Below are 21,209 nucleotides of genomic sequence, written 5' to 3' on the forward strand. Positions count from 1 at the left end.
TGAGGGGTTGGGGCAGTGTGTGAGGTCCGTCCCGGCCCCCCCCTTACCGACGATCGCCGCTATTAACGTTATAGCGGCGGCCGTCGGTAAAGAGGATTACCGGTGCTGCCGCCGCCTTTCATCTCCCCCCGCCGTGAATCTACGGCGGGGTGAGATGAAATAAGTGTCCCCCAGACCTCAGATCAGACCCCCCTAGTGCCCCGATAACTAACCCCCCTCCCCCGGCGGCCATCATTTCCAAGATGGCCGCCGCCATCGCTGTGAACCGACTAACGTCGGTTCACAGCGATGAAAGAGTTAAAATGAATGAAAGCCCCATGCTCTCCGCCACCGGAGGTAGCGGAGAGCATGGGGCAGTCATCGGGGACCCCCCTGTGGGGTCCCGGTACAAGCGATCAGCGGTATATACTATATACCGCTGATCGCTTGTGCCATGTGCTCCAGGCACTTTTTATCCCCTGTCACCATGAATGATTGGTGACAGGGGATAAAAAGTGATGTCCCCCCACCCCCCAAGTCGCCCCCCACCCCCCCTGTCACCCCCGTCCCCCAGTCACCCCCCCTTCCCCATTTACTCACCGGATCCACGGAGCTCCTTCCTCCTCGACGTCCTGGCTGGTTATGAAGTGCGCATGCGCTTCACAACCAGCCAAGCTCTGAAAATTTAAAGTGACAGAGACCAATTTGGTCTCTGTCACTGAACTATGATTACTGTGATAGAAAATATCACAGTAATCATAGTAATACAGTGAAAATGAATGTGCAAAGTACAAAAAGTGACAAACATACAAAAAAATAAAACACACACTTTTTATTATAGTAATAATTGCAGTTTACTCCCAAATTACCCCTAACCCCTCCCCAGATTACCCGTAACCACCGCACGTTGCCCGTAACCACCGCACGTTGCCCGTAACCACCGCACGTTGCCCGTAACCACCGCACGTTGCCCGTAACCACCGCAAATTGCCAGTGACCCCCTCCAGATTGCCCGTAACCACCCCAAATTACATGTACCCACCCCAGATTACCTATAAGCACTTCAGTTTATCAGTAACAATCTCAGATTGTCTGTAACCCTTCCAGGTTGCACATAACCCCCCCAGGTTCCCCGTAATCATGCCAGATTACATGTAACCCCCCCAGATTGCACGTAACCACCGCGCGTTGCCTCTGACCACGCCACGATGCCTCTGACCACGCCACGATGCCTCTGACCACGCCACAATGCCTCTGACCACGCCACGATGCCTCTGACCACGCCACGATGCCTCTGACCACGCCACGATGCCTCTGACCACGCCACGATGCCTCTGACCACGCCACGATGCCTCTGACCACCGCACGTCGCCTCTGACCTCCACACGTCGCCTCTGACCACCGCACGTCGCCTCTGACCACCACATGTCGCCTCTGACCACCCCAAATTGCCAATGACCCCCTCCAGATTGCGGTGCCCATGTCAGATTACAGGTACCCACCCCAGATTGCCTATAAGAACTTCAGTTTATACGTAACCACCCCACATTGCCCGTAACCACCCCACGTTGCCCGTAACCACCCCAGATTGTCTGTAAGCACTGCAGGTTGCCCGTAACCAGCCCACGTTGCCCATATCCACCCCAGATTGTCTGTAAGCACTGCAGGTTGCCCGTAACCACCCCACGTTGCCCGTATCCACCCCAGATTGTCTGTAAGCACTGCAGGTTGCCCGTAACCACCCCACGTTTCCCCTAACCATCCCAGATTGTCTGTAAGCACAGCAGGTTGCCCGTAACCAGCCCACGTTGGCCGTTACCAGCCCACGTTGCCTGTAACCAGCCCACGTTGCCTGTAACCAGCCCACGTTGCCTGTAACCAGCCCACGTTGCCTGTAACCAGCCCACGTTGCCTGTAACCACCCCACGTTGCCGTAACCACAGCAGGTTGCCCGTGACCACCACACGTTGCCCATAACCACCACACGTTGCCCGTAACCACCCCGCGTTGCCTGTAACCACCCCACGTTGCCTGTAACCACAGCAGGTTGCCCGTGACCACCCCATGTTGTCCGTAACCACCCCAGATTACCTGTAACCACCCCAGATTACCTGTAACCACCTCAGGTTGCCCATAACCACCCCTGGTTGCCGGTAACCACCCCACATTACCTGTAATCTCATTTTTTTTATTTTATTTTAGTAACTGCGCTATTCTAATAACCATTACTAGCTGCGGTTTTGCTCCTGTAAATTGGCGCTCCTTCCCTTCTGAGCCCTGCTGTGTGCCTATACAGTGGTTTATGCCCACATATGGGGTACCGTTTTACTCAGGAGAACCTGCGTTACAGATTTTTGGGTACGTTTTCTCTCCTGTTCCTCGTCAAATTGAGAAATTTCAAACTAAACCAACATATTATTGGAAAAATTCGAGTTTTTCATTTTTTACTGGCCAATTTTGAATACTTTCCTCCAATACCTGTGGGGTAAAAATGGTCACCACATCCCAAGATGAATTCTTTGAGGGGTGCTCTTTCCAAAATGTGGTGACTTTTGGGGGGATTCTATTCTGCTGACACTACAGGGGCTCAGCAAACGCACCTGGCGCTCAGAAACTTCTTCAGAAAAATCTGCACTGAAAATGCTAATTGGCGCTCCTTCCCTTCTGAGCCCGGCTGTGTGCCCATGCAGTGGTTTATGCCCACATATGGGGTACTGTTCTACTCAGGAGAACCTGCTTTACATATATTGGGGTGACATTTCTCTCCTGTTCCTCGTGAAATTGAGAAATTTCAAACTAAAGGAACATATTATTGGAAAAATTCGAGTTTTTCATTTTTACTGTCTACTTTTGAATACTTTCCTCAAATACCTGTGGGGTCAAAATGCTCACCACACCCCAAAATAAATTCTATGAGGGGTGCACTTTCCAAAATGGAGTGACTTATTGGGAGATTTTACTCCGCTGGCAATACAGGGGCTCTGCAAACGCACCTGGCACTCGGAAACTTCTTCAGCAAAATCTGCATTGAAAAAGCTAGTTGGCGCGCCTTCCCTTTTGAGCCCTCCTGTGTGCCCATACAGTGGTTTATGCCCACATATGGGGTACCATTGTACTCAGGAGAACCTGCGTTACAAATTTTGTGGTACTTTTTTCCTCTTGTTCCTCGTGAAATTGAGAAATTTCAAACTAAAAGAACATAATATTGGAAAAATTTTAGTTTTTCATTTTTACTGTCTACTTTTGAATACTTTCCTCTAATACCTGTGGGGTCAAAATGGTCACCACACACCAAGATGAATACTTTGAGGGGTGCACTTTCCAAAATGGAGTGACTTATGGCGAGATTTTACTCCGCTGGCACTACAGGGGCACTGCAAACGCACCTGGTGCTCGGAAACTTCTGCAGCAAAATCTGCATTGAAAAAGCTAATTGGCGCTCCTTCCCTTCTGAGCCCTCCTGTGTGCCCATGCAGTGGTTTATGCCCACATATGGGGTACCATTGTACTCAGGAGAACATGCGTTACAAATTTTGGGGTACTTTTTTCCTCTTGTTCCTCGTGAAATTGAGAAATTTCAAACTAAACGAACATATTATTGGAAGAATTCGAGTTTTTCATTTTTACTGTCTTCTTTTGAATACTTTCCTGTAATACCTGTGGGGTCAAAATGGTCACCACACACCAAGATGAATTCTTTGAGGGGTGTACTTTCCAAAATGGGGTGACTTATAGGGGGTTTTTCTCTCTGCTGGCACTACAGGGGCTCTGCAAACGCACCTGGTGCTCAGAAACTTCTTCAGCAAAATTTGCATTGGAAAAGCTAATTGGCGCTCCCTTCCTTCTGAGCCCTGCTGTGTGCCTATACAGTGGTTTACGCCCACATATGGGGTACCGTTGTACTCAAGAGAACCTGCATTACAAATTTTGGGGTGCTTTTTGTCTCATATTCCTTTTGAAAATGAGAAACTTTAATCTAAACGTATATATTATTGGAAAATTTTAATTTTCAATTTTTTTACTGCCTAATTGTGAATACTTTCCTCCAGCCCCTGTAGGGTTAAAATGCTCATTATACCCCTAGATTAATTCTTTAAGGTGTGTAGTTTCCAAAATGGGGTCACTTATGGGGGTTTTCAGGATACCAGACTTCTAAATCCATTTAAAAAAAGAACTGGTCCCTAAAAAAATCAGTTTCACGAAAATGTGATAATTTGCTGATAAATTTCTAAGCCCCATAACACCCTAAAAAAGTAAAATATGTTTACCAAATTATGCCAGAATAAAGAAGACATATTGGTAATGTGACTTAGTAACTAATTTATGTGCTACGACTTTCTTTTTTTAGAAGCAGAGAATTTCAAAGTTCATAAAATGCAATTTTTTTTATTTTTCATGATATTTTGATGTTTTTCACAAAAAACACACAAAGTAGTGACCAAATTTTGCCACTAACATAAAGTGCGATATGTCACGAAAAAACAATCTCAGAATCGCTAGCATACGTTAAAGCATCACTGAGCTATAAGAGCATAAAGTGAGACAGGTCAGATTTTGAAAAATTAGCCAGGTCATTAAGGCCAAAACTAGCTGCAGCACAAAGGGGTTAAGTACAGAAGAAAGAAAAAACAGAGTGCAACAACTGATATTGCAATATTATCATTATAAGGGATGAGTCATTTTATTTCATTGTATTATTATTTTTCTTTATTTTTAATACATAGCTTGCATAAAGTTATATTATTTTGTGATATAACTTCATTAAAATAAATTGATACTTTTTGTTTATACATTTATTTCAGTTGAGTGGCCCCAGTAGGAGGTGACACAGACCCCTCTGCTGCCACCAATATTTTTGTTGGGAACTACATTAGAACATATTATATATTCTTATTATAATATACATTAACTGTGAGAGGCTGAGTGTGGGGACCGCCTTCTTTGCAGAGGCTGCCATGCTCAGCCATAATGACAGGCAGCCTTCCCATGTGTATTATAAATTCTAATAAGAATATACAGTGTGTGTGTGTGTGTGTGTGTGTGTGTGTGTGTGTGTGTGTGTGTGTGTGTGTGGTGGGTGATAGACACACCCTTCCCTGCATCAAAACCTGACATCACTGGTGGGCTGGACTGATAGTATAAAGTGTATGGGGGACTCCTCAATATTCACCGACAGAGGCTGTGCCGAATGTTTATGTGTATGGGAAGGGAGGAGGGATAACTAGAGAGAAAGCCTAGAGTTAACTGTATGAGCAGCTTTACAAAAGCTTCTTGACATCCTATCTCTCTGATTCAGGTTGTAGTTTATCTCAGGATCAGGATGTGATCTTTCGCCTTTGTATTACAATGCGGTTGCTTTTAGTGCTACAAAAAAGTCCAATTACTGATCGCTCATCTTAGTTATAGAACCTGGATGTCTAAATAAGTTAATACATTGTGCTTTTTGGTTCCATCGGTTTACAACGATTTATCAGGAGCTTTCCCCCTCATTAATCTATAAAGCATGGCATTTCTGACATGTCAGTACTTTGGGGTAAGTCTTGATTTAATCTAGGTAGACAGCTTGACCTGCTCTAACACTGTCAGACCTTGATATAGCAGTTAATGTCTTGTGAAAGTTAAACATACCGGCTTTGTTACAAAGATCTTAAATGTTTCACTGCTCTGTGACTAAAGTCTGACATCTGCAATCTGTCTGTATTTTATATGAAATTTCATTAAAAAAAGGAAACCGATATGTATTTCAAAGTGTTAGTTGCAAATCAAAAAGATGGAGAGGTGGCACACACTGCTATAAGCACTCATTGCTAGGAAGGTTCCTGACCTTATAAAAATTAGTCATTAGCTTTTACTAGAGTTTTTACGGGATAATCTGATCAGCTTTTACAGGTGAAATATAATATAAAATAAATGGACAAACACCCTGATAAGGTCACCATTATGTCATTCTAACTGGTTTCTGTACAGTCTGTCCCACTACCAACAGTAATTTCACCACAAAAAAATTAAAACATGTAAGCTCAGCTGAGCTGCATGTACGGTTTTTTTTTTTGTCCAACGGGGAGAGAAAAATACCAAAAGTAATTACTTATTTTTCTATGGTATAAAAGATTACATTTCAACATATAATAAATACGATGTCTGTTTAAACAAATAAAGTACTTTCTGCCTACTGTCTCAGTCCTTTTCCTTGTCGATATTATGCTCTTGCGAGCAGGACCACCATTCTTCTTGCATGAATAATTAGTGTAAAATTCTATAATGTCTGATTGTCTCTTTATGTATCTTCAGAATTGTAAAGGGCTGTAGAATTTGTTGTTGCATATAAATAAATAATAATAATAATTATTATTATTATTATTATTATTATTACTACTACTTAGCCTTACATTACAAATATACATTATATATTTAGTCATTCCAGCATTTATCCAATGCGCATGGCATGGAGACCTTTAGCAGTTGACTAACAAAGGCCTACTTATAGATTTTTATACCAGCAATAAGCAATGACCAGCTTCCAAAACCCTAACATTATTTTTCATACTCTGAATGACTTCCTTCTCATTTCAACCTATTAGGGGGGAGGGAGGGTTCACATTTCAATTGTCCCTCTGTGGCACAGATACTTACTTATAAAGTATACATGTTACTAGTCAACAAGAATTTTATTACACATATATATATATATATATATATATATATATATATATATATATATATATAGATGAGCGAACCTGCAAAAAGTTTGTACTGAATCAAATTTAAAAAAAAAAGTTCATAAGAAACCCGTTCCAAGATGGCGGCTACACAATTAATTACACATTAATGTATTAATGGTACGCTCATCTGTCCGCACTCTGGACAAGTGATCACAGCAACCTGCACTTCCTTGATGAGAGTGACAGCCGCCTCAGCCAATCACTGACTGACTGAGATGGGACAGCGCCGCTTAGATGAACCCAAACTTTTCTTCACAGTTAGTTGAACCCTGTCGAAGTGAACTAATGTAACTAATGTTACAGGTTTAAATAGTCATTCTGATCTCAAGTAGTTGCTCCCTAAAATTGAGCCATAGACCCCCTTTAGATGGCCATATGTTCATTACCTTTTATTTTCTAAATTCTGTCTTCTGCTTCAGCACACTAATAAATATTAGATTAATGCCTAGGCCCATGGATCTTTACTTGTGTCTAACTAAAAATCTTTCTCCTTCTCTTACTTCTCTTATGATATGCTTTCAATTGCCATAAATAACTGTAATTCAGGAAACAAAATGCACAGTCTGTCAAATAATATTAATTTTTTTGTAGCTCAAAACAATGCTTTATCACAATATAATATAAAACAGCTTGTCTGAATGTTTTCTTTTTTTCATTCTTTGCCATCTATTTTGCAAACTAGAACGGGTATTCTTGAATTCATATTCCAATATGGTTTAAATGCACTGGCGCTTAAAGTTTCACAAAGTCTGGGTAAAAACAAAAAGATGTCATGGAATTACATTCCTGTGCATGAGCTTAAAGTGTATTGTTGTAACTGAAAGAGGCGTTTAGATTTTATGAAAAACTTGATATTGTCAGTTTCCATAATGAAAAAAGTCTGCACATTACAGAAATTGTGCAGCCTGTCAGGATGTTTCCTATGTAATGTGCACATTCAAGTCTAAATTAAAAAGACTCCTTGTCTAAAGACAGCAGCTTCCTAGTATATGAAGACTTTCCACCCCCTGTCCAAGACAACTGCAGCTGCAATACTGAAAAATAAGCACAATATTTAGAAATTGACCTCTTCTTTCTGGATGGGAGATAAGAATGAGCTATATAAAAATACCTATTAAGTGTTTGTACTAATAACATTTTGTTCTATTTGCAATAAATTTTCAGGTTATCCTGGCATACTCTAATATATATCTTAATTAACATATGAACAATAAGGCTACCACCACATAACATTTTTTTTTTCCGCTCCCCCAAAATAATTTTGGACTTATTGGCTATGTTCACACAACATCAAAAATTGAGAAAAGGCAGTTGATTTTGATATTTAAAAAAAACATCCGTTATTGCCGCAATTTAACTGACTGCAATGGCAATGCATTGAAGTCAATGGGAAGATGCATGTCCAATGCACACAATGCATTGAATAACGGACGTTTTTACTGCGGACTTCAAAATAATGAACATGATCATTATTTTCGGACGTCTTTTGCAAACAGCGGACATTTTTTTTAGTTGTTCACACACAGTTTTCTTTTGTCACACTTCTTACTCCGTTTTTACTGTTAAATTCAATGGACTTTTCAATTAAGCCACACCCAAAGGCCAATTAGTAACCCCAAACTAGAATAATGTACCAACAGGGAAGGCCAAGCTGCTAAATAAAGTCTGTTATTTTAGACTGAAATGACGGATGTTATTTTAAACGAGGCTGAAAAAACATCGTGTGAACATAGCCATTTTGTCATTTTGCACCCAAATAACATCCTTTGTTTGAACTAATGGCAGCCCTCCAGGATTGCTTCTAAACATTAACTTTTTTTTTTTTTTTTTTGGGGGGGGGGGGGGGTTACTGAACTTGAAAGCACTGCAATATCAGGTCAATGCCTGGAGAGGACAGACCAAGCTTCTTTTTCTTTTTCCCTGTTCTAAAAGTTCATATAATCCATGGTCCCCAGATAGGGGACATATCAGATATTAAACTGATAAGAACAGATACTACACTTGATCTTAGATAAAAAGCTGAAAATCAATCCCTTCTTGACATCTAATTGTGGTGGCCCCAGCTACTGATAGCAGACAGGAGTGCCCAGTATAGAGAGGGGTCATGTTGTCATCTCTCTATACCCCATTTCTGGCACCACAAAGTAATTGTACGTTGTGGTACCAAAGGGGGTTAATTATCATAATCATTATTTGCCCTTATTTTTATATTGTGGCAGCATAGCCTTAAAAAATTAAAAGTCAGATATCAGCATCACAGTGTAAACTAATATTCACTGAATATATGATATGTAAATATGTTCTGTGTTTTAGAGCCTTGTAGTTGTAGTATTTCTGATTTGTCTAAAAGAAACTTGCTCAAGAGCTTTGATGATGATGATGATGACGATAGTAACAAAAATAATAATAATACAGTTAAGTTTTGTGTCCATAGGTTCATATCAACACCATGACTTTTTTTTCCCTTTAATTTGAAGGGAAACTAACAGCATTTTAGAATAATCTAACCTGCTGATTTCTTTGGCTGGCTGGTAACGTTGACTACCAATGAACCTTTATGCACTAATCTGCCCGTCCAGTGCCCCCTTATGGATATTCATTTGCAGTGATGCATAGGCTGGAGTTGTATCACTACAGAGTGCTGGATGAGGAGGCAGTTTGGTGCAATGAGGGGTCATGTACACCAAGCACCCTAATTACCATACAAATTAAAAGTAATATTACACAAAAAAGTGGATAATAAAGGCAAATTGGTAGAGTCCCCTGCCCCATAAGACCATTTCAGTAGGTAAGATTCTTCTAGGATGCTGTTAGTTTCCCTTTAAAGGGAATGTGTCACCTAGATTTTTAATTGCTGATAAGAGACAGATACTTTTCTTTCCAATCTTGAAACAAGGAAAAAATTAGCGGGGTACTACTTGTTTCCTTCTTGCAAGATTGTCAGAGTCTTTTCACTGCAGGGCACCACAAGTCCACATAGATTTGAGTGGGATACATGTGTGAAGCACCAGCCAGTGAGTGGATACTGCCAATACTCCTGTGTACTTGCAAGTGATACTTTTTAGTGGATCCTTTGAACCTTCACAATTGATGGTGTTAGTCGCACCAGAGAGCGGAATATAAGGGATCACTGGTCTATATCAGAGGATGGTGAAGGATGTACTTGCTGCAGCAGGTGACCCCGACTGGCAAAACTTGTATGTGGAGGTGGCCGAGGTGTACCGCGGTACTGAAGGGTGAGCAGGCACAAAGTCAAGGACAGGTAAGAAGGTCCGGGCTCACGGCTGGCAAAACGGAGTCATTGTGAACAAGAGAACTTGTACACAGTAACGGAAAGTCAGCAAGGGAATCCTTTCTCTATAGGCAACAAACACTAAAGATCCAGAAAAGTTCACAGGAAGGGGCTGGGATTTATTAGGAAGATGGCAGGCAGGGACCAATTAATGGTGTAGTGTCACTTTAAATCTCAGTAAGCTGGCACGTGCAGAGAGCAGGAGGCATGAGAAGGGACAGTTAAGATGGGATACTGGGGGCCAAGAATACAACTGGTGTGTTCCTCGATTTCCAGGATGTGGCCCTAGTTGCAACGAGAGCTGGGGGAGCAGCCTGTGCTAGCGTCCTAAAGAGAAGGTCATTGCTACAGCTGTGACATCTATCACCTGTAATGCTATACAGATCACATTACAGGAGCCTCCTTTTATCACAACAGACAGAGCATGAAGTCTCATTGGTGAATGAAGTGATGACAATGAAAACTGATAGATTTCAAGATTTTATAATATAGGCATGGAAAATGGAAAATTAGAAAAAAAAATCACTAAGGTTTTGGAGGAAACACAGGCAGAAAAAATAACTCAATTATATTTTATTAAAAAGCTTAAATTGTGGCATAGAAGGTAACTCAAAAAGTTGTTCTAAATGTGTTCACCGCTGTCTTAAATGATTACTTGTATTAAGGGGTCAGGGTTATTAATTGGGTGGGTGGACCATTTTTCTTTACTTATTGTATAATCTTTCTTATACATTTAGTTTCGTTTACTTTTTACAAAGTTTGGGGGAAAGCACTTAGGGCTCTTTATGGTTACATTTATAATATTTTACATTACAGATCACATAAACAGGCTTATAATTACTTGGAGTAGTTTGGTAAAATTGCTGCTTCTTGTATATTATTTTAAAAGTGCCCAAATATCACTATGTATATAGCTAAGTAAGAAAAAAATTTTGGTACTTTGGTCTCTCCAGAATAAGGGGTGAAAGAAATTTGTCATACAGACAGGTACTGCAATGTATGTTCAATGGAATATAACTATCACAAAACCATATTTAACAAAGTGAAGTAGGTAAAGTCCGCTAAAAATCTGATCTAAAACGGGATTAATGGAAGTACCAAATCAAAAGTTAATCTGAGTAAATAATATTCATTCATTTATTTTGCTTTTCAAGTGTAGATGTATAGATAGAGAACAGTTACAGTACATATTTTTACAGGTTGCTTGAAAAACAAGTTCATTGTCAGTTGACGGGTTAACATGGAAGTTTCAGTATTTCAGATTTGCCGCAGGTTAAATAGTTACATAGTTAATACGGTTGAAAAAAGACACATGTCCATCAAGTTCAACCAAGGAGGGGATGGATACAGGGAAGGGGGAGGGATGATAGGTTCTATACATATGCATTTAAGTTATGTTGGTCTAAGAAATTGTCTAGCCCTGTTTTGAAGCCCTCTACTGTTTTTGCTGTGACCAGATCCTGTGGTAGACTGTTCCACAGATTCACAGTTCTTATTGTAAAGGAGGCTTGCCGCCTCCGGAGATTGAACCTTTTTTTCTCGAGGCGGAGGCAGTGCCCCCTTGTTCTTTCAGGGGGTTTTACCTGGAACATCTTTTCGCCATATTTCTTTTAGGGCCATTTATATATTTAAATAAATTAATCATATCTCCCCTTAAACGTCTCTTCTCCAGACTAAACAAATTTAATTCTTTTAATCTATCCTCATAACTAAGATGCTCCATTCCCCTTACTAGTTTAGTTGCCCGTCTTTGTACCCTCTCCAGCTCTAGAACATCCTTTTTATGAATCAAATTCCAAAACTGGTCAGCATACTCCAGATGAGACCGCACCAAAGCATTATAAAGCGGTAATATTATATCCCTGTCACGAGAGTCCATGCCTGTTTTAATACATGACAATATCCTGCTGGCCTTAGAAGCAGCTGACATTGTGTATTCTATTATCTACAAGTACACCCAGATCCTTCTCCATCAGTGACTCTCCCAGAGTAACTCCCCCCAGGACATATGATGCATGTGGGTTATTAGTACCCAGGTGCATAACTTTACATTTATCCACATTAAACCTCATTTGGCAAGTGGATGCCCAAACACTCATTGTGTCTAAAGACCCTATTCCACGGAACGATTATCGTTCGTTTTCGGACGATATCGACCGCTACGGACGATAATCGTTCCGTGGAATAGAGTGCAACGATCAGCCGACATCGTTCATGTCGGCTGATCGTTGCAGTCGCTTGTTTTTCAACATGTTGAAAAACAAGCGACTGATATAGCAGCGATCTGCTGCCGTCGCTCCGTTGAATAGGAGCATCGGCAGCAGATGCTGCTATATCCTATGGGCTGCCCGGACGATCTAGCGATCCCCCGGGCAGCCCCCCCGCAGCTCCCCGCCGCCCCCTCCCGCACTTACCCGCTCGAACGAGCGAGCGGCGAACGAGGAGCAAACGAGCGCTGACAGCGCTCGTTTGCTCCTCCAACGACCCGTGGAATACGGGCTTAAGTCAGCCTGTAACATCTGCACATCCTCCATAGACTGTACTGTACTACAAAGATTGGTGTCATCTGCAAAGATAGAAACATTGCTGCTAATTCCATTCTCAATATCATTAATAAACAAGTTAAACAGAAGAGGGCCCAGTACAGACCCTTGGGGTACCCACTTATTACCGGGGACCATTCAGAGTAGGAATCGTTGGCCACCACTCTCTGGGTACGATTATTAAGCCACTTTTCAATCCAGTCACACATTAAACTTTCCAAACCGATAAAATTTAAATTACCCATCAGATGCCCATGAGGAACTGTGTCAAACGCTTTTGCAAAATTCAGGTACACAACATCCACAGCCGCCCCCCCCCCCCCCATCCAGGCTTCTACCCACCTCTTCATAGAAACATATTAGGTTGGTTTGACAGCTTCTATCCTTAGTAAAACCATGCATTTTATCACTTATAATACTATTAGCCACTACATATTCCTGGATGTAATCCCTTATAAGCCCCTCAAATAGTTTTCCCACAATGGACGTTAAGCTTACAGGTCTATAGTTACCTGGGGAAGTTCAAGAACCCTTTTTGAAGATCGGCACTACATGTGCCTTACGCCAGTCCCTCGGCACAATACCAGTAAGCAAAGAATCACTGAATATTTCATACAAGGGTAGAGAAATTACAGAACTGAGTTCCCTAAGAACTGTGGAGTGTAATTCATCAGGCCCTGGAGCTTTGGTTACATTGAGTTTATTTAATTTATCTTGGACCATATCTATAGTAAACCAGTTCAGTACATTACATGTGTAAGCAGCACTGGCCCCACCCACCTCAGCACTGGCCCCGCCCAATGCAGCTCCATCCTCTTCTTTTGTATATACAGAGCTGAAGAACCCATTAAGTAACTCAGCTTTAATATATTTGAAGAATTTTGGGGGGTTTGTTTTGCTGTCTATAGCTACCTGCCTTTCATTGTGAATTTTTGCTGCTTTTATTACATTATTACAGGTTTTGTTGACTTCTTTGTAATGTTTAAAGGCTACAGCTAGACCCCTCTGATTTGTATTTTTTTAATGCTCCTTTTTTGTCATTTATAGCCCTTCTAACCTTGGTTGTAAGCCGTGTGGGATTTGATTTTAACCGTTTATATTTGTTACCCATAGGAATAGATTTGGCAGTACAGTTATTTAATGTGGATTTGAAGATTTCCCATTTATTAGCTGTATTAGTATGTGACAGCAGCCGCTCCCAGTCTATGCCCTGAAGTTCAACCCTTAACCCAGAAAAATTGACCCTTTTAAAATTTTATTTTTTTATGTCTATGTTTTTTTTACAATTTAACCCCTTAAGGACGGGGCCCATGTTCGTTTTTGCGTTTTCGTTTTTTCCTCCTTGTGTTTAAAAGGCCATAGCACTTGCATTTTTCCACCTAGAAACCCATATGAGCCCTTATTTTTTGCGTCACTAATTGTACTTTGCAATGGCAGGCTGAATTTTTGCATTTGGTACACTACGAAACCAGAAAAAAATTCAAAGTGTGGTTAAATTGAAAAAAAAAAACGCATTTCTTTTATTTGGGGGAACTGTGTTTTTACGCCATTCGCCCTGGGGTAAAACTGACTTGTTATGCATGTTCCACAAGTCGTTACGATTAAAACAATATATAACATGTATAACTTATATTGTATCTGATGGCCTATAAAAAATTCAAACCATTGTTAACAAATATACGTTCCTTAAAATCTCTCCATTCCCAGGCTTATATTGCTTTTATTCTTGGGTCTATGGGGCTGTGTCAGGTGTCATATTTTGCGCCATGATGTGATCTTTCTATCGGTACCTTGATTGCGCATATACGACTTTTTGATCGCTTTTTATTACATTTTTTCTGGATTTCATGCGACCAAAAATGCGCAATTTTGCACTTTGGGATTTTTTTGCGCTGACGCCGTTTACCGTGCGAGATCAGGAATGTGATTAATTAATAGTTCGGGCGATACCAAACATGTTTATTTATTTATTTGTTTACTTTTCTTTAAAACCTGGGAAAAGGGGGGTGATTCAGACTTTTATTAGGGGAGGGGGCTTTTTACTATAAACAACACTTTTTTTTTTTTTTTTTTTTTTTTTTTACACATATACTAGAAGCCCCCCTAAGGGACTTCTAGTATATATACTTTGATCTCTCATTGAGATCTATGCTGCAGAGATCAATGAGTTAGGCACTTGTTTACTTCCGGCTGCTGCAGCCGGAAGTAAACGAGTGCCGAGCCGGGGCTGGCACCATCTTGGACGAGTCCCCGGCTGGCATCAGTAATGGAGATCGCTCCTCCAGGACAACGTCCCGGAGGAGCGATCTCCCCCACTAGACACCAGGGAACGGTTGTCTCCGGTAATCGGAGGCAGCTGTCAACTTTGACAGCTGCCTCCGATTAGCTAATTAGCGGGCACGGCGATCAGACCGTGCCCGCTAATAGCAGCGGTCCCGGGCTACACGCGGCACCCGGGACCGCGGCGCTTCAAAGCGGGGTCGCCGCGCGGCCCCGCTTTGAAGTGCTAATGAGGACATATGATGTACGGGTACGTCATATGTCCTTAAGAGGTTAAGCTAAAAGTCACTATATTGTGGCCACTATTACCCAGGTGTTCATGAACAGTGACATCCCCAACCAGCTCAGCATTGTATGAAATAACCAGATCCAACAAGACATCATTTCTAGTTGGCTCCTTTACACACTGGCCTAGAAAATTATCCTGCAGTAGGTTAAGAAACTCTCCCCTTTGTGGTTTTAGCTGAACAGTGACCCCAATCTATATCTGGGTAGTTGAAGTCCCCCATTACCACTACTGTAGACTCCCAGGCAGCCCGCCCTATTTGTCTATTCAACTGACTATCACCTCTATCACCTCACTAATGTTGAGGGGTCTATAGATTACTTCAAGAATAATTTTTTCACTCGCTACCTCCCTCTAAAGTTCTACATACAGTGATTCCACATCATCACAGTCATCACCCGCTATTGCATCTTTTACACTCCCTTTATTATCATTTCTGACATACAGACATACTCCTCCTCCCCTTCTGCCCACCCAGTCCCTTCTGAACAATGTAAATCCATGAATATTGACAGCCCAGTCATGTGAGGAGTCCAGCCATGTCTGTTAACCGCTTCATTATAAGAAATGGGATTTATTACAGTGCTGTGACTACAATCATCCCCACTGCTCATCTGCAACAAATGGATCTCCCTATCCAGTGCTCGTATCCTCGCCCCACAGGACCCTTATCCTCCCACCTCAATGTTCTGTCCCCTCTCTAACCTATCCGCAACTATATTACATACTACATCGTCCTCCCTCCACATCCCTAGTTTAAAAACCTCTCCACCCCTTCTAGGATTCTCTCCCCCAGCACAGCGGACCCCCTTCCATTAAGGTGCAAATTATCTGCGGAAAACAGTTTGTACACCAATGAAAATTCAGCCCAGTGCTCTAAAAAACCCAAACCCTTTTCCTCTACACCATAACCTGAGCCATGCATTTAACTAAGCTCCCGCTGTCTTTCCTGCAATGCGCATGGCACATGCAGTGTTCCAGAGAATATCACCTTGGAGGTCCTTCCCTTCAACTTAGCACCTAGTTCTCTAAAATTATTTTTAATAGACCTCCACCTACCTTGTATCCTGTCGTTGGTTTCCACATGAACCACGACAGCTGGATCATCCCCAGCCCCCTCAAGTAATTTATCCACCCTTTCCACCACATGCCGAACCCTGGCACCAGGAAGACAGCAAACCATTCGGTTGAGGTCGTCTTGGCAACAAATTATTCTATCCGTCTTCCTGACTATAGAATCCCCTACAACCACTAGCTCTCTAGGCCTACCTACAATACCATCCAGCCCACTACTAGTTGGACTGTTCCCCCTGCTGTTAGGGAGAACAGGATCCACTAAAGCTGCCATTTCTGACACTGATGCCCTCGCATCATCACCTAACTTGGCAATTTTGCTTGGGTATACAGCAGGTGAGTGCCATTCCTTTTCTTGGATCCCTTTCTGGTCCCTCTAACTACATTAACCCAGCTACTTACTTGGGCCTCCTGATCTATATCACCACCCTCCATCTCTACCCCATTAACTTCCTGCTCAGTGAGCAGAAGTTCCCTCTGAAGTTGGTCAATTTTCCTCAGTGTTGCAATATGCTTCTCCAGATCTCTAACTCGAGCTTCTAAATGGGCAACATACTCACATCTGTCACAGCGGTAATCACCCTGGAACTCCTGCTCTAGTTGTGCGTACATGCAGCAGACTCCCCACTGAATGAAACATATTAGGTTTATTTTTATTTATAAAATGGGAAAAGGGGGGGTGATTCCAACTTTTATTAGGGGAGGGGATTTTTTATTAAAAAAAAACACTTTGTTCTTTTTCACATACAGTAATTAGAAGCTCCCTGGGGGACTTCGATATACACAGCACTGATCTCTCATTGAAATCAATGCTGTGTATATAATAGAGCACCGATCCATCAGATCGGTGCTCTATTATAATGGTCTGCTGTAGACCAACTAAATGGATTGCCAAGCCGGGATCAGCGTCATTCCGACGCTGAGCCCCGGCCGGCTCATTACAACAGATCGCGCGGGGGGGGGGGGCAGATCCCCCACTAGACACCAGGGACAGGGGGCACATATACTATTCAAATGCAGCTGTCAGCTTTGACAGCTGCATTTGAATAGTTAATTAGCCGGCCAATACCTGCGATCCCTGGCTGCACATAGCAACTGGGGACCGCAGGCTGCAGAGAGGGCTCAAAACAGGAGCCCTCTCTGTTTACCCTTAACGGTCGCATGAGGGGTATACCTATCATGGGTCGTTAAGGGGTTAACTCCACTTATACAAACCACTTGTCAGAAAAACCAGCAGTGAGCAAGCATTCACTTCACTATTGTACTTTTTTTGCTCCCTATAGCATGGGTTCAAACACTACCGATAACACCTACACTACATTCACTGTTTAGTAGTGATCCAACACAAGCACTGGGATAGTCCAGGCTTATGGATTAAATGGATCCATAGAACCCCATTCACAGTGGAGGCCAAAGTGTGTCACATACGGAACATATATGTTGGGGTTTGCTGGATGGAATAGTACAGACGACTACACTTTTCCATCTGATTTATTGAAGCCAAAGTTATGCACAGAGTAAAAATGGAGGACTAGTCAAAAAGGAAAGACCAAAATGTCTCTTCTTTTCAAATCCATCCCTGACTTTGTTTTCATTAATAGAAATTAAAAACCTAAAAGTCAGAACATTTGATAAATGCTTATCAATAGACAGCACCATTCAATATGTATATATAAAATATGCTGGAACTGAATAACACATTATGGCATATTTGCAGCATTATAACTATTCTCATTGAAGCAAGAAGAATTGTTGATCTTCAGCACTTTGGATTACTGAACAAAGAGATACATTTGTTTACAGATGCCATTCACTCCTATTCTAAGAAAGGGGCATGCGATGAAAAAAGGTAACCTTGACAGAAAGCGTTGGCACATACGTATATAGCAATGATACAGTGAAACAGCAGGAACAAAATGTTCCCTTGGCAACCAACACAAAACATGATCGAGGACCAATAGCTAAGTGTGAAAATTTTGTAAGTTAACTCATCAAGGGGAAATTTCTGCTAATTTGTACTCTGAGGAATCAGAACTGGACATGTTCTACTTATCACCAAGCTACAGATTGTCAAAAGTGACCGAAGGACCTAGATTTATCAAGCTGTCTGAAACACAGACTGGCTGTTACGACTGGGGTCACAGAGAGATACAGGAGAGACACAGACAGTAAACCCTAGGCTCACCCCCGCCTACTGTCCCTGCCTACTTGCCACTATCTGCGCTAAGCAGCAGCGGGCAACTGGGCAACGGTTCCTGGCCTGGATATGTCAAACAAAAAACAAGACAAGACACACAATAAGAATGGTCAAAAATCTGGGTCACAACAGTTGGGCAGCTAAGGTACAAAATCAGGATTCAGTAAGTGAAGTGAAAGGTCAGAAGGTAAGGTCAGGGCAGGCGACATACAAGAATAGTTGAGGTACAATTAAAAAAAAAAACAGGTAGCAAGAAAACAACAATAGAGGCAAAGGGAAAGCAGGTAAGAGACAAAGCTCAATAACCGGCAAGAAGAGGCAGGCTGGCACACACACTATATAGGAGACTAGAGGTCTGGTCCAGGGGCAAAATCAACCTGAGTGGCAGAGAGAACAGTCAGTCAGACTAGCTAAACAGCAGAAGTGTTAATGCCGAGGTTGCCAGAAGCATTACAGGCAAACCAGGTATGGGTAAACAAACCCAGACAAGAATAGACTAGTGTTCAAACAGGGCTTAGGACACTGCAAAAAACATACAAAACCCTGAATATCAGCGATGTTTTGGCCGCACAGCGTTCATCACAGGCACAGGCATGACACTGGCTGTTTTTTACCTTAACAACCCATCACAGTTCAGGTTTTATATCTCAACAAGCTCTGGTAAAATAAACCTAAACTGTGATGAGTTTCTATGGGGGAAAAAAAGACAGTCTATGTTTCAGGTAGCTTGGTAAATCTGGGCCAATTAACCTACTCAAGGATTCTATGATTATCTTTTAACAGTGTCGGACTGAGGTATCTGGGGCCCACCAGAAGAAATGATCCTGGGGGGGCCAACAATGAAGAACCAGTGAGAAACTACATGTCAGTCAGTGTTAGTGCAGGTTCTAAAGCTGGGGGCCCACCGGAGGATTCTCCAGCCCTTTGGTGGGCCAGTCCGACACTGTCTTTTAATGTAATTCTGTGATGCGCCACTCCCCTGTTAGTTTTACTAGAAATGTGTGACTCAACAGCCCACTGGCTGTTACCAGATGAGGTTGTGTATCTAACGCAGTCTGAGTTTATCCAATTAGTGCTAACAGTGCCAGACTGGTTAAGGAAGTGCCCCCAACTGGTAACACCCAGTTACTACTTCTAGTAAGAAAAACAGAGCTATAAGAAAAGATGTTCCAGATGTACCCATTCATTCAATGCAGATGAGAGCTCATTGAGACTGGCCTTTAAAAAAAAAGAGGCGATGCCCTTCTAATACAAGTATGAATTATATTTTCTTTCTTCTAATTAAAAGTTTATAAAAAAAAAAATGTTTGTAGCATATTAGGTTGTAGTATACTGTAACAATACCTTAGGAAACCAAAGATGAATGTTTTAGCATTGTTAATATACATATTGGAGGGCACAGCAGAGTTATCATAATTTACATCAGAAACTGGCATTAAGTTATCCTTGAAGTCTGCTCCAGCTCCTAGATGGAATACAAATCTGGTGCATGGACGTGATATTAAATAGTAAAATAACCAACTGAGAAGTAGTTGATCACTCAAATGAAAATGACCATGAAAAGGGACTCTCTTTAAAAAATGATTTTACTGCAACTTATTAATTCTTGGATATGTTTTTTTTTTTTTTTTTTTTTTTTTTTTTTAAAGGTGATACTGTAACTTTAAAGTGTCACTGTTGTTTAACTTTTTTTTTTTTTTTCAGAAATCATTAGTACAGGCGATTTTAAGAAACTTTGTAATTGGGTTTATTAGCCGAAAAAATGCATTTTTATCATGAAAAAGCAGTTTGAAGCTCTCCCCCTGTCTTCATGGTTCTATTATGGAGAGGGGAGGGGTTGAGGGAGATGAGGCACCAAAACAGGACAACAAAGAGTTAATTTACAACTACATCACTGGGCTATTTTTTATGAACTCAGCACTGACCTCTCTGAATAATGGCTTTCACACAGGTCCCGCTGTGTAATCCTTTTTTCTCTGCTCTCTACTGCCGACAAATCTTCCTCCTCCTGCGAACAGCCTTTTTGAATGCAGATAATGGCATATTTGCCTAATAAACCCAACTAAAAAGTTTCTTAAATCGCCTGTACTATTGATTTCTGCGAAAAATAAAAGACACGACAGTGACTCTTTAAAGCCACATTTACTAAAAATGCTGAACTGTGCCATGTGCCAAGGGAAGTAGTTTAATAATTAAAAAAAAAAAAAAAACGGGCAAATATATAGTTAATGCTTGAGAAAGCGCTAGTAAGTGAGAAACGTGCATGGGCAAGGAGTGAGGTCCTCTCTGATGTCCTGACTTTTGTGCTGTCTAATGGAATAATAAAGGTGGATTCGTTTTAAGGTGATGTGCCGTTCGCCCATTTCTTCTATATGTGATTTCCATGGACTACTGTTCTGAACAGAGCACCACCAATACACCTAAAAGGTGAGAGTATCCCACACCTGATACCAGTGGCGTGATCTGCGACCCGTAGTGCCGGTGTACCCTTTCTATTTTGCTAAATTGCGAAGATGTAGTATAATATCACCCCTGCTGTTTTAAAATGATTTATTGGTAACAGTGGCCATTTAAATACTGAATTAGTATGAAAACTGTAAAGATATTGTCCTATAATAAATATATTTGTTACATCAACACTGAGAAAAAAAAAATCTCTAAATCACTAGGCACAAATCTTTTGTCTTATCGTCCTCCCGTTTTTGCAGGCAATGGGTGTAACCAAATTAGTTGCGAGGAATGGCAACGCTTCTCATACATTTGCTAATTTACGAACACCAAGCTCTTATTCATATGCAAAGAGCAGCAGTTTCTGTAGCAGAGCTGAAAATTAAGA

At 41.5% G+C, this 21,209-nt stretch overlaps 1 protein-coding gene and 1 non-coding gene across 5 annotated transcripts in view; both read right to left on the reverse strand.

Annotated features, from left to right (window-relative positions):
• The window catches only part of CACNA2D1 (calcium voltage-gated channel auxiliary subunit alpha2delta 1), a 506,289-nt gene that overhangs the window by 133,119 nt on the left and 351,961 nt on the right, over nucleotides 1-21,209 (reverse strand). The gene's annotated exons all lie outside the window — the stretch shown is intronic.
• On the reverse strand, nucleotides 8,541-8,732 carry LOC138781868 (U2 spliceosomal RNA). The gene has a single exon (XR_011361583.1). It is a non-coding gene; the product is annotated as a U2 spliceosomal RNA (small nuclear RNA).

This window comes from Dendropsophus ebraccatus, chromosome 1, assembly GCF_027789765.1.
Source record: "Dendropsophus ebraccatus isolate aDenEbr1 chromosome 1, aDenEbr1.pat, whole genome shotgun sequence".
Classification (NCBI taxonomy): Eukaryota; Metazoa; Chordata; class Amphibia; order Anura; family Hylidae; genus Dendropsophus; species Dendropsophus ebraccatus.